General features: G+C 39.0%; 3 long non-coding RNA genes across 3 annotated transcripts; 1 reads left to right on the top strand and 2 right to left on the bottom strand.

The window, feature by feature from the left end:
* Positions 1–3,086: 3,086 nt before the first annotated feature.
* On the bottom strand, positions 3,087–10,285 carry LOC119723176. The gene is made up of 3 exons (XR_005270523.1): positions 10,241–10,285; positions 4,282–4,375; positions 3,087–3,161 (listed from the first exon to the last, which is right to left on the bottom strand). It is a non-coding gene; the product is annotated as an uncharacterized LOC119723176 (long non-coding RNA).
* LOC119723175 lies at positions 5,340–8,031 on the bottom strand. Its single transcript, XR_005270522.1, has 3 exons — positions 7,412–8,031; positions 7,157–7,281; positions 5,340–6,728 (listed from the first exon to the last, which is right to left on the bottom strand). It is a non-coding gene; the product is annotated as an uncharacterized LOC119723175 (long non-coding RNA).
* Positions 10,286–10,689: 404 nt separating the features above from the next.
* Positions 10,690–11,388, top strand: LOC119723174. Its single transcript, XR_005270521.1, has 2 exons — positions 10,690–11,128; positions 11,289–11,388. It is a non-coding gene; the product is annotated as an uncharacterized LOC119723174 (long non-coding RNA).
* The last annotated feature ends 2,960 nt before the right edge of the window (positions 11,389–14,348 follow it).

The raw sequence follows: 14,348 nt of genomic DNA, 5'->3' as shown, positions 1-14,348 counted from the left end.
TCGAGACACGTGAAGGAAGCTGACCTCAAACACCATACCAGTCAACAGTGTGTTGGGTGATGACTGATCAAGTGGCGGAAGAAGTAGTTAAGGTCACACAGTTTGTCAAGGGAAGCCTATTTCAACATGAGCGGGCCAGATACGTTACACCAGATACGTTACACCAGATACGTTACTGATTATGAATTCATCATGCAAATGTTATGCTGACGTCAACAAACATGAGCTACGTCATCGATTCCCACGCTGTCTACACGTTTTAAAGTTTCTTAACACATTTAATTGTGATTCATAGAGCGCATGCTTGCCGAGAAGGATTGTAATGTTGTGCTGAATTTCTGTCGAATATTCTTAAAGTTTAGAGTAGCATCATACAATGTTTTTTTAATGGTAAAATATGTAACTTGTAGAATCTGTAGATAAAGATTTTAGGAAGTGAGGGGTTGTAATTGCACAAAACTTGATAACATGAAACCATCGTTGTTGGTTTACATAGAATATCTTAGTTTATTATGGTAACGTATCTGATCAGCCTGGTAACGTATCTGATCAGCCTGGTAACGTATCTGATGAGCTCGGTAACGTATCTGTTCAAATATCAATCTTTAATTTGCGAGCGTAGCTAAGATGATACAATTAAATGTATTGTTCAGACATTATCTCTAAGCAACAGGGACACTTAAATGATGGTTTCGAGGGTTCGGGTGGTAGTGTAGGTGGGTTGGTTGGGGTAAACTTAGGGGTGGGAGGTGGGGCAGCTCAACACACTTGGGAAAAGGAAACTCTGACCTCCATCATGTGTGCCTGAATTCAATTTTAAATCATTTGGTCATAGTTGATCAGGATTGTTTGCCAGGGGATGCACTAGTTGCATTTTAGTAAAGTCATTAACCGTGATATGCATGCGCAAAACATATCACGCGAACAAAACTTCACATGATTATTCCGTATAATTTATATCCCCTGCTCTGACCCCCCGAAAATGAAAAAAAAAAAATTATAACCGTAATAATAGAACAAGATGATATTCTAAACGCAGGCGCGGATCCAAACCCACGGTCTCGACCCCCCCCCCCCCGTTATGCTCTGACCCCCCCCAAAAAAACCGCAACATTGGTATACAAAAAAAATATCTGAAAGGCCGACCCCCCTGCAAAAATTCCTGGATCCGCCCTGCATTATGGTCCTTGAATTATATACTTCAGTAGTTCTTTTTTTTTTAACGATTAATGATGTTTTTTTGTTGACAAACAGAATCAACGAAACCTTTTATTTCAGTCTGTCTGTCACAATGTGTACCAATGAAATTCACATCTACTTAAAATATCTACATAATCTTATTTAAAGACATGAATTTATTGAAGTGGACTTGTGGTAACGTATCTGGTAGATCGTTACACCACGTTTAGAAGACTTAACTTCAAGTAGTTATTTTCCCCCCAAAATAAAAACATTTGTTAAAAATCGCCTTTGTTTTATTCCATGTGTTCATCAAATGCACATTATAACGTAGAGCGACGAAATTGGGATCATTTCTGCTGTGTTAAACAATGCAAACTCGACTTTTCTTGTGTTTTTTTAATTGTCGGGTTCTGACTGTTCGTTTACAGGGTGTACAGATTTTTATATTTTGACAACAACTTTGGTGTATGGAGCGCGTGGCGTTTTCAATAACATCATTATAATATGATTGATTACAGCAGCTGCTATAAAGTTTTGTGTAAGTGCTGCTTACTGCGTCATCCCGTATATGGTGTTTTAATTATAAATCTGATTTGCCAGATGTTACCAAAGCAGCCTGGCATTGTGGATCTCACTATCTCAATCTCATGGGAAATATTCGTATAATTACCTGTTCATCGAAATGATAATGACTAATTATTAGTTAATGGCAAATAAATGCGAAATTGCAACATGCAAAGTGATAGATGTAGCAACTGAAATTATGTGCATAGCAAATCGAGACAGACAATTTATGTGTCTTGTTTTCACAATCTAGAAAAAAACACGATGTTTCCAATGTACCTGTCAAATACTGTCACTCAAATCCCTCTATTTTTAGTCTGTCTTTCACAATGTGTAGCTCTGAAATTCATATTGACTTAAGCCTCCCCAGTTTTTGTTTCAAAGACAACTTTTCTATAAATAAAATAGTGGTAACGTATCTGTTAAAACACGTTTTAGAAGGTTAAATTTCAAGTATTTATTTCAAAAAATATGGTTTAGTTAAAAATCAGTACTGTTTTGTTCCATGTCCTGGAGCTATTAAACTTTACGATTTTGAGCAGATTTTATATATTCATTGTAGTTGATATTTTGTAAAGTCCTAGTTCCAACTTGAACACTTTAACGAAGAATGAGCCGAATGCCAACTGAAGGAAAAGGGGTGACATACACCTTCTTTTGGAAATGCAAACTGGAGGACCAACTAAAGATTCATGGAGTTGGTTTCGCCATGAAAAACGAACTGGTTAACCTTATATCGGAGCTTGCCTTTGTCATCAGCGAAGGCCTCATGATCTGACACTGCGTCTCCAATTCCAAATAGCTAAGAATCCGCCTGCAACAGTCCTTTAGTGCGTATGAACAGGGTACTCCCTCTCCCGCTCGTGCCATATTTTCAGTTGAGAGCGCTACATTAACTAATACTGTACAAATGCACCATTCTCACGACTATTTATTTAGGGGGAGTACATTTTGCTGGTGCAATTGTTTTTTTTATGGATTTTTTTTTTTTGGGGGGGGCTTGACAAATTTTTTTGGGGGTAAAGCCCCCCTAGGCCCCCCCCCCCCCCCTAGAACCGCCACTGGGTCTAACTTGATCTTTTCTGCCTTTTCCCGCTTTTCTCATTCCTCCGCGGCCGCCCTAACACAGGGCGACGGGTCAAGGGCTAATCGTCTTTCCAGCTCTCATTTGATATAATTTTGTTGAAAAATAAAATATAAGGTGATCGCCAAGTTGAAATCAAAACGAGGCTGTTGTGTTTGCAAAGCAATGGGTCATCCAAGTAGCTGCGAACCTGCTAACACAGCCTTTTCCCAATATAGCCAGTGCAAAGGGACCGATGCGCACGTACCTTGAAAAAAGGTCCAGTCTCTGGATTGTCTTCCTTCTCGGATACTGACCTGGAGTTTGTAAGGATCCTTCGTGTATTCGGTAACTGCAAATAACAATCGCAGAACACGGGCTTAATTTAAAAGAAATATTGCATTAGGGCTTCTTATACGCTCGGTGGGTTAACGTCTATATCTTTCATGTAAATCAAAGAAGAGAATGTTGCTTTAATACACGAATCCAGGCACGTGATCACGCATGAGACCTTCAACAGTTCAATATTGTGCACTGTTGCATACCACAATTGAGTCACGGAAGTTTTATGCTTTCGCTATGACGGGAACGTCATTCGTGATAGAATTGTTTGCGTGCTGTGATTTGTCTGAATCCTTTCTTACAAAAATAAAATCAATGGTTTTATCACTGAGAATTACCATTCAATTTACAACTGATTGAGACAATGGTTTACAAACGGCAATAACTATTGATTAATACCATTGGTTACCATTGCGATGGTGTTTTGGAATGCTACCATTGGAATACCATAGAGTTTACCATTTTGTACCGCTGATAACACCATTGGATTCACTGAATGGTAGACACCATTCATGGATTAAACCATTGGTTCCACTCAATGGTGTTCCAGGCATCATTGGAAATTGTTTCTGTTTTTATACAAAAACATTTTTGCCAGTTCTATATAGGCATATAGGCTCATTTGCTCTTCGGGCATTTTGGTCGTTTCCAATAACCACACCAAATGTCTATAGTTTTGATTCTAATCGCAACTAGAATGCTTAAGCTTTCTTTTAGAACAACAGTAATTCAAATCACTGAACACAAACACCGTTTTAAAGTTCTGTCCACAGCTCACAAAAAATTAAGTGTTCTTTCAGCAAAACGAAAACAATTCGATCCCTATGAGAATTCTTTTAAGTTTGATGAAAGAACACTCACCTGTTTTATGATCCGTGGACAGAACTTAAAAGCGGTGTTTGTGTTCGAAATTCTGTAACTTGAAAAGTACATGAATGATTTGAATGATTCTTGTATTAAACGAAAGCTTATTGATTGGATTTTTATATCCTAGATTTTGAAAGTGCTACAGGAAAAACTTCATTCAAAAATTGGTCCTGCCATTTGGTTTTTTTTTTTTTACTCACCCTGTACACGGACTGATTTATGTTGCCCAAGGCTTAATTTACCCATCAAGTGTGGATACATACCCATTAAGAACTCGTGTCCAAAGAGGGGCATTATGACACAGTGTTGACACACATCCTCAGCGTCGTTGCATGTCATATCGATGCGACTGAATCCCTGATTGGCGGTGGGAAAATCAAACAAAGGGAATGTAACTTTCTTTTGTTGGGACTTTATACGTTAGACAATATAGACCGTGGGCCAGAAATCCTATCTCGCCTAGAAAATGAAGTCCGTTAAAAATTTTTGGTGGCAAGAAAAAAATGCTTGTTCTTTGTCAATTCGAGGGTACTGAATTCAATTCTTCCTGTTGCCGAGCTGTTAAGTGGCACGTTTAGTCACAATCCCCGTCCAAAGTTTGATCCCCCCCAAAAATCTATTAGGGGTCCCTAGCGACCGATGGCGGTATCCATCCCCTTAAAGTTCTCAGAAACGGCTACTCCGATTCAAATGCAGATCGTCACCCACTTAGAATAATTAATGATTATTAACTCTATAGACTTGTAGGTTCATATACAAGGTGGTTTCTTAAAGGGAATATACATCATTTGCTTTTGCTGTAATTTTCAGAAATGGTTGGAATTGGGGGGTTGGAAATATAAAGCAAATATAGTTACACTGACTTTTTGGAGGTTTTGGGTTCGAAAATGCTATAAAAACCAAGAAAAACGATCATTTTCCTGTAGTCTGGTTCCCTGACTCCATATAAGAAGAAACAGAGCAGTTTACATACATTGGGGAATTGTAAGGTTAGGGAACCAGTCTAGCTGGCTCGTACCCGTTAATAGGTTTGTAATCGATTGTAAACAAGTGCGATGGTCAATTGGGGCTAGTATTTGAAAAAAAAAGCCAGTTGTTTCCAACGCTGATCGGCCGATCAGCGTTGGAAATTGATACAAAAATACCACTTTTCTTGAAAATGACAGTATACCAGGTGCCATAATTTTACAGGATGCTTTAGACTGTCATTTACCAACATCCTATTAAGGTATTTCGCAAAAACTTGGTAGTTTTATTTTTCGATGTTTGCAAATGTTGTATATTCCCTTTAATTACATGTACTTTGCAAAAACAATGTTCATATGCTCATATATGTTTTATTGCAATTGGCACAGAAGGCATACATGTAACTGACTTTTCCATATAAGGCATGACTGACCTTTTCTGTAATTGTATACGACTGCATTATATAACTAACCTAAAACAGTTGTTATATTGATGCCAAGAAAAAATATCATATTAATGGTTTTATTGTTGTGATCATTAAATATGAAATTATGCACAAAATAACGCTTTGGCCATATTCAGTGTTTTTTATGCCAATAAATAGTTTGTTCAAGGTATCACTGAAATTTTGCATGTGAGGCTGAAAGTATTGAATTACATGTACATTTATGTCATTAATCCAAAATGAGCTGTCTCCAAATTTAACATAATTACATAATTATGGTAATTAATTGTGCAATTTTGCAACAAATTGGATTATAACAGCACTAAGTTTTAATCTTAAATGTTTATGGAAGGAAAAACTATTTGGAGAAGACTGACTTATTTCATTTACCTAAAATAAAGTCCTTGATGCAAGCAATAAATGGTAATTAATTCTCAAACTATCAACAAGTAACGCTAAGTTGACCACAGTCAACACTTTGTACCACCCAATTTTTTTTTGTTTCAAGATATCACCGAGTTTTCCATAACATATGAAGTTCAAAGACTTATTTGCAGATTACCAAATTATGTCATTTACCTAAAATAGAGTATTTGGTTCCAACAATGACCTAATTGGAAAGGTTTTATTTTGTGGTAATTAATTAATAAATAAGCAACAAATAAATCTTTGGCCATACTTAATATGTTCTTCTTAAAAAAAATTCTTCAAGGTATCCCTGAATTTGCCATTAACACAAAAATTAACTGTCTAGACCTGGAACTTCCATAATTCCAAATACATATATGTCATAATTATTGTAATAAAGTATGCAATTATGCAATAATGGATTGTCAAGGCATTACATATATTGAGTTTTTCACTTAAGTGTGGAGCTGTTGCGCTCGTCTCAAGCATCAACTTGGGTCGACAGAAGGTAGAGCTGGAAGAACTATTTGTAGATGAGGAATTGTCATAAGCCTAAAAATATACTGTTGGAAACTGGAAATTTGCTGTAAAAAACAAACCAAAGAAATATTCTTCCTGAAAGACATGATGGCAAATCACGTTTCTGCTGTCTACACCATGCCAAAAAAAAAGCTATGCATATTTACAAGTACATGTAGAATGAGCAAACACATAAATATGGCTGATGATGAATACTGGTATGTAAACTTTTCCGTACTACGATAAGTCCCTGTGTCTATTCATCGTCTTCAATGTCACTTTCTTCGTCATCGCTGGACAGGCATTCGATGTCTTCAGTAGTGGTGTTCTCACAATCACTGCAACGACACAAGTCTGTACACGGCAAGTCGCCTGCCACACAAGAACAAATTCGTGACTTGCAATGTCCCTTCTTGCATTTACAAGAAATGTTTCGGAGGATAGTTGCATGCATACATGTATTAAGTTATCCAATTTACATGAATATAATGTGATGGCATGCCCATTTATTTATTATTTTTTTAAGTATCCTAGTATTTTCTACAATTAAAGGCACTATATCCTACAATTAAGGGCACTATTACTGTGATCTGACTTTAGTCACACACTTAATAATATTCCATAGAATAGGAAAATATTATCACCTTGCACATTGACTAGCTGCCATGCTCTAAATCAACAGAAAATAATCCAAACGTCTAGCCACTTTTTATGATAAAGAAGGTTCTGCATTGATTTTTTTTTTTTTTGGGGGGGGGGGGGGGAGTAACACAACATTGGTGATAGCTTCAATGTCTTACCTTGATGTAATTCTTGTGGCATGATCTGTGATACCGGACTTCGATTGCCACCATGTCGTGACCTTAAATATCAAGAAGGATGGATTCATCATTGAGTAGTTCAGCAGTCTTGAGAAGTTGTCCACCTGAAAAATATAGTGAAAACAAAATCTGGTTCAAAGTGGTTTCAACAATTATGTGGAAATGTCTTTCCATTTATATGACATTATGGTGGTGTCACACTTTATATACATGTACATGTAATTATGACTGTACCTTTTTCATATTCGCACTTTGTGAGTGGCTCTTTTTTCCGCGGTCCATATGGCGGCTGGATCCATTTGCTCTTCTTGCATATGATGCACTCCACTGGTAGAGCATGCCTGGTCCTTTGCTCTTTCTCTCCTGTGCGTCTTCTCTTGCGGGGGATTACCACATCTCCTGTGCCATCACCTCCTTCACTAGTTGAGCTCTTTTCCATCCTCAGTTTTGCTCGCTTTATTTTTGATTCATTGCAGAATCTGTTGAAATGAGAACGAGACAGATGAAATATTTGGCAATGAAATGGCTGATTGGATTTAAATAATAGAGATCCGAAAGTTTTAGTTAAAAGTATGTTTGTAATCAAATCATACTTCTTGTAGAAGTAGAATTAATTATTTTCCCTTCGTAATCGATATCCCTCATGTCCGTGGCTCTTCAAAGAAAAATACAGAATGTCCGAAAACCAACCTGTCTATAGTCTGGCTCTTACAGCCATGGATCCCAACATTGAGTATTACAAGAACCAGACAATGCTATAAAGACTAACAACAGAGGTTGACAATTACGTTACAGCTGCTGTAACGATAGCCGGTGTGAAACAAATAAGTGAAAGATTCCCAGATCTGGCCATCACTAATTTTGGGAAAAGATCCATACTCGGACGTCAATTTATCTGCTGCCAAACATATTAATTGTCACCTCACCTTGTCATTTGAACCAAGAGAAATCCAGGAAGCTGTGTTAAGGTGAAAAAAATTTACTCAAAATGTGTTTTTAGAGCACATTTTGGATGCATACGTCGTGCAGAACTAACTTGAAGCAGCCGGTCAAAACTGATTGTAGTGGCTGAAAGACAGCGGTAGGTTATACACGTGACATCAACAACCATGACGTCGCATGAGCCTGCCAATGATAGTGCAATACGTCATTATGAATATTTATTTTCTCATGAATATTTAGTTTATTTCAATGGATACTTCAAATAGGTCCAAAGATTGATTATTGCAACAGCGATCGTGCGCGGCCTAGCGGTTAAGAGTCTCGTGTATCAAGCAAGCGTCAGAGGTTCGAATCCCGATGAAGTAACTGACTGATTAATAAATAGAAATTAAGGAAAGGAGAGGGTGAGAGTAGAGGAGGGAAAGTGGAGGAATAACCATAAAAGATGTAACTTTTGGGGCTAGAAAATTAATTGAAAAAAGTGACGTCCGAGTACGGAATTTTTTCCCTAATTTTTCCCTTCAGTGACCTATCAGCCATCAGAAAGTAAAATCAGTCTTAAAACTTAGCAGGGAAAATATTGAAGTATTTACTGAGAACACAATTCCAAATTTTAAGACCAGTTTCATATGTTCTGACTGTAAAGGGTGACAAGTGATGGCCAAATATGGTTATCTTACCCCCAAAATACTCAATCATTGTCAGATTGTCATGTTTGTCCAATCCTATTTTATTTTCAACGTAGGCCCTACTAATAGCAAACACAACCTATTTATTTGCTTTAAAAAATGACTTCAGTTACGTATTAAAATAGTATAAATAGCCCCCCCCCCCCCCCAACTACGATGATAACAATTAACATTCGACATGTTTGGAATTGGAAACTTACATCTGGCAGTGGTACTAGCAATGCCGGTACGGTCATGACGGTGGTAGCCGTACTCGGTCTTTGGTCGTTCGTTTTTCGCTATATCTTTGCTTTTTTGGGCAACTTCCCTCTCCTTTCCATCCAATTCTTGCCATTGCTGACAACAAGTTACAAACGTCTTCCAGCACGTCTCTGAAAATGGTGAAATTTAACCGCTTTCTTCGCCAACGTTGCAAACGCACGTCCTGCCGACGGGCGCCGCCATGTTCCTCCTGACATCCTCATCCCCGGGAAAATTAACGCAATTTTCTAAATCGGTTACGAAGCGCTGATTCGAGGTTGCAACATACCGCCCTCAATCGGCGTTCAAAAAAACATCGCCGACGCGACGGGAAAGTGGCAATTTTCTACCTTGATTTTCACATTAGTTTGCAGGGTTTTCTGCCGGCAACATCAAAAATATTAATCAGTGTCACAAAAGGAGTCCATTAGGAAAGAAAAAAAGTTGCCACCAAAAACTCCGAACGATTCTGCACGCTACGATTTCTGGCCCACGGTCTAATATGTGGCAGGAGAATACATGTACAGGGTGAGTCAAAAACAGAGGAACCCAAACCCCCCAAAATATGTTTCATATTAAAAAAAAAAAAAATGAAGCACCACAAATAGTAATGACTGGTAAGCCAATTTCATAAGCTACTTTTAGATGAAAAAAATACTGAAATGATTTAATCCGTTCAAATGATATCACCATTTAAACACAATAAACCTAAAACCTGTTTCGTCCAAAAAAGGAGCAATTTATTGTGTATTCTGACTATTTGGAACAACAAAGAAAACTTGTTTCAACAACTGTCAACAACTGTAGTACACAATATCTTTATTAATGACCCTTGTTAGGCAAAACATAGTATTTTTAAAATCCACTTTATTAAAAGACGGGCCTTCGAAAAGACTTTGTGTAATATTTTTTAACTTTTCAACTGAGGTTTTATCGCTGGTGATGTTTGAAGACAATTTGGACGACGATTCTTGAAATCGCTTTTTTTGACGAAAGAGATTGAAGGGTCATTGTGTTTAAATGGTGATATTCTTTGAACGTATTGAGCAATTTCAGTCATTTTTTCATCTAAAAGTAGCTTATGAAATTGGCTTTCCAGTCAGTATTATTTTCGGTGCTACATATTTTTTTAAATATGAAATATAGTTTTGGGGGTTTGGTTGCCGCTTTTTTTGACTCACCCTGTAGGTACCATTTTTGCTTTTGATGGATCGCTTTCTTCGGCATTCCAGTTACTCTCCACTCCACTGACGACAAGCATCAGACAGGCAAGCAAGATTCGGAGCATTTTCGCGACTGATCAGTTCAACAGCTCTGGCCAAATTGTACGTGAAAACTGAGGACCATGCACCGATGTGTACCGTATATATGCTGTTTATTAATAACTCAATGATCTATGAGTCGGGATTGTTTTTGCATTAATATGCTAATGTAAATGTCTTTTATTATTGTAGGGATCATGAATATTGATAAGCGTCTTCTGACGCTCCGCCCACTTTTCTCTCTCTCTGTTGTCTTAATGCGTTTTCTGTGAGCTGCCTCTTTGAATTTATGCCAAAAACACATCATTTTACAAGCTCCAGGAATCGAGCCAGACAACCCACACATACCAGGCTAACAATAATCAACTACTAGGTATGTTCATATTCATTTTCATGTTATGTCATTCTTATTATTGACACAAATGGGAATTTTCTGATGGTCTTGTCCATGGACAAAGTCTGAAAACTTTCTCCACGTGATACGTTTCTCTGTGCACTGTACACGTAGCGCCACAGGGCATGTAAGTTGCATACATACTGCACTGCATTGTTTCGATTCGCATGACCCTTGCCCCAGCTTATCACTGTGGCGCGCGTACATACGATTCTCACGTTACATGTATATCTTAGGGGCTCACAAAACAATAACAATAATCATTTGGGTACTTTTTCAGATGTAATTTGTGGGTTATTTAATATCATATCATCCCCTTATATGTCATTTATATTGTATAATTTTAACATTGTATTACAGAAGCTCTGTAGCCTCCCGCACCTGAGATTTACATTTGTATAACTGCACATAGACGAGGTGCTGGGTAAGTTTTATAGCTCCGTGCCATATCGGACAGTGACACTACATGCAACTGTATTCACATTCATGTTGATATAATAACTTTATTGTCAAGTGAATTCAAAACATTGTGTTTATTGTAATCACATGTATTTACAATCGTAAACACTATCATTTTCATTTAGGTTTTTAATTTGCTGGGATTAATTTGCTGGAACTAATTCGCCAGGATTATCTTGCTGGGATTATTTACTGGAACTAGAATAAAAGCTCAGTGAACATCAACATTTTGTACAGTCTTCCTTACCGAGGCATCAAACCTCAAACCACGTGGGCTGACTGCTCACGTAAAAGCGGAACCGACGCACACGCGTCGCTTCACTTCAACTTGGCGTCGTAGACAGGATCTGAAGACTGATCATCATTTAATCGTCGTTGTAATCGTCGTTTAAATTATTATTTTTTTATTAAACCTTGATTGGAGTAGAGATATCTATATTTAATTACTCCTGTTTTCCAATAAGACATACACAAACATAATCCCAGCACCTTGTCAGTAAATTTATGTGCTTTTTCAATCATATGTAGCTGTTTGTTGATCATTTGTCTGGAATTCCAGGTGTTTCTGTGTAATTTACATTCGTTCTGCAGCAAAGAAATGTTTCCATTCTTTCTGTCATTTTGAACTTTGGGTCATTATTAGAGTTGTTTCAGCTCTGTGCTTCATTTGCGTGCCTCTTGTAGATTTTCTATGTAGGGAATAGTATTTGCATTTATACAGTTTTGCTGTTTGCTTATTATGTGAAGTAAGCTTATTTGTTGGTCAGTTATACAACTGTATTTCACCACAGTATTAGGCATAGACTCTGTGATCATGGCACTCCCAGAAAATGTAGCCGAGGCAATTTTGCAGTCAAATCAAGCTCTAGCCAACACGTTGGCTGGTGCATTTCAAAACCTTAGGTACCAGAGGGCCTCGACGATTAAATTGAACAAATTTAATGGCCTCCCCAAGAAGTCAGGGGACCAGACCATTTCTGAATGGCAACATGACTTGAACACGTACTCTCGCCAACTCGGTCTCTCCGAACAGGAGAAAGTTAACACTGCGTTTGATTATTTGGGGGGTGTCGCGAGAGAGGAGATATTGTGTACCCCTCAACAACAGAGGGATACTTGGGCAAAGCTTGAATCGTTGCTTCGCCGTAGATTTGGCGCACCAGAAACTGTGCAGTCGTTAACTAGCTCCCTATATGCCCGTAGTCAGCTCCCAGACGAGAGTCTTGCCGACTACAGTCGCTCTCTAATTCGGATGTACGATAGGATGGAGTCTGCGGCCGATACAGAGCAAAGCAAAGCAGCTCTTACTCAGTTAAGAGAAAGTACTCTCAGGGAACAATTCATAAGAGGCGTTGGTGATTCCTCCTTACGGAGAGAGCTTCGTAAGTTGTCCTTTGACCATGCGGACGTACCTTTTTTCAGTTTTCGTGAGTTGGCTCTGGGGCTATATCCCAATGCGGAAGGTACGTTTAGGGCCGAGAGTGAAGTTGACGCTTTACAGTCTGTTAACGCCGCGCGTTCCACTAAACCAACTGTGGCCAATGATGATAAATTAGCGCAGCTAGTTGAAAGCCAAAAGCAACTTGTGACGTCAGTTCAGAAATTAGTTGACCAACAATCAGACATGAGTACTCAGTTGCATACCATGTCTGACAACATTGCAAGCCTTGTAGTAGAGCAGCGGGCTAACAGGGGCCAAAGAAATAGGAGTCCCTTAAAGTGCTCGTACTGCCAGAAACCAGGCCATGTCATAGAGAACTGCTTTAAGCGCCAGCGAATTGAGGGCAACAAGTCAGAAGCAAGAGCTGTAGACAAACAGCCAGTCAGTTCGGGAAACGGTCAGCCTCTGCCACAGAGGGCAGTGTGACGGAGGATAGGTCTTGTGTAGTGCCCATGGCTCAATTATCCATTGATAGCGACCAAGTGAATTGTGATAAAGTGGGGGATGACAACGTTGCAGCAGATGTGCAACTTACAGCTGCTGAAGTCCGTCGTAGACTTCTGGCAAGATCTCCTACAGCTTCTGTTATCATTAATGGTATTCCTACTAGGTGTTTGCTTGACACTGGAGCTGAAACCTCCTTAATGTCTGCTAAATTTTATAGTAAACATATGGCAAGCACTCTTGGAAAACTGGAGCCAGTGGGTACGCTCATTAAGTTGATGGGCGCCAATGACTTAGAAATTCCTGTCCAAGGCTATCTTGAGACTTCTCTAGAAGTATTTGGCCAGAAGTTTAAGGCCAGCTTTTTGGTTTCAAAGGAGACTGAAGCTTCTGCAAGTTCTCGTAGAGATCAGTGTCCTGTGATATTAGGATGCAATATTTTGCGGCAAGTAGCATCCAAGGTTAAGGTCATGGGTTCAGCACTGTTTGACCCAGACTGGGATTTAGCACTCCGTTGGGTACGGACAACCTCCACGTTCGACGATGACGGTGGCTGTGGTGATAATACACCTTGTGAACCATTAGTGTTGGACATATTTTCGTGTAAGCGAGAGGTCATTCCTACTGGGATGGTCAGTCGTATTCGTTGCGAGTTGGGTGTGAACACTCTTGTACCAAGTGACAAAGAGTTCCTTGTTCAGGCTTCTCCCTTATGTTTGTCAAATAATGGAGGCCTTAGGGAAGTCCAGTCATGCAGTGTTCCTGATCCGTCAGTGTTGTGTCAGGTACTGGAAGGTATCGACCAGTTTAAGGGTGCATCAGTTGATGTTTTTGTGGCTAACGCCAGTGCGGAGCCCATTGTTATTCCTCCACTCACTAAGGTGGCTGTAGCTTTTGAGGTTGTTCCAACCGAACACCTTTTTATCGAGCCAACAGAGGGTGGGTTTAGCGTTTTTATGCACCGTGTTGTTTCTGACGGAACAGATTTTTCGGACATTGAGTCTGATTGTTTTGAGTGTAAAAATTCCAATGAGCATGTGTCTGATGACGCGAAAGAGAGTGTATCCCAGTCTGATCGTGAACGGTTTGTGTTTCCTGATGGGTCAGATTTTCTTTTACCCCCAGGAATTAGTGTGAGTCACCTTGGGCCGACAGAGGCTGTCCTTGCAGCTGAATTGATCAAGAAGCACATAGGCGCTTTTTCATGTAGCCCATTTGATCTGGGTTTTTGTAATTTAATTCCTCACCAGATCAAGCTTGGGGATGACAAACCAGTCAACTTGCCGCACCGTAGGATTGT

This window comes from Patiria miniata, unplaced genomic scaffold (assembly GCF_015706575.1).
Source record: "Patiria miniata isolate m_02_andy unplaced genomic scaffold, ASM1570657v1 HiC_scaffold_16, whole genome shotgun sequence".
Classification (NCBI taxonomy): domain Eukaryota; kingdom Metazoa; phylum Echinodermata; class Asteroidea; order Valvatida; family Asterinidae; genus Patiria; species Patiria miniata.
The sequence above is the reverse complement of the archived record's forward strand: the minus strand, read 5'-3'. Positions and strand labels throughout refer to the sequence as shown.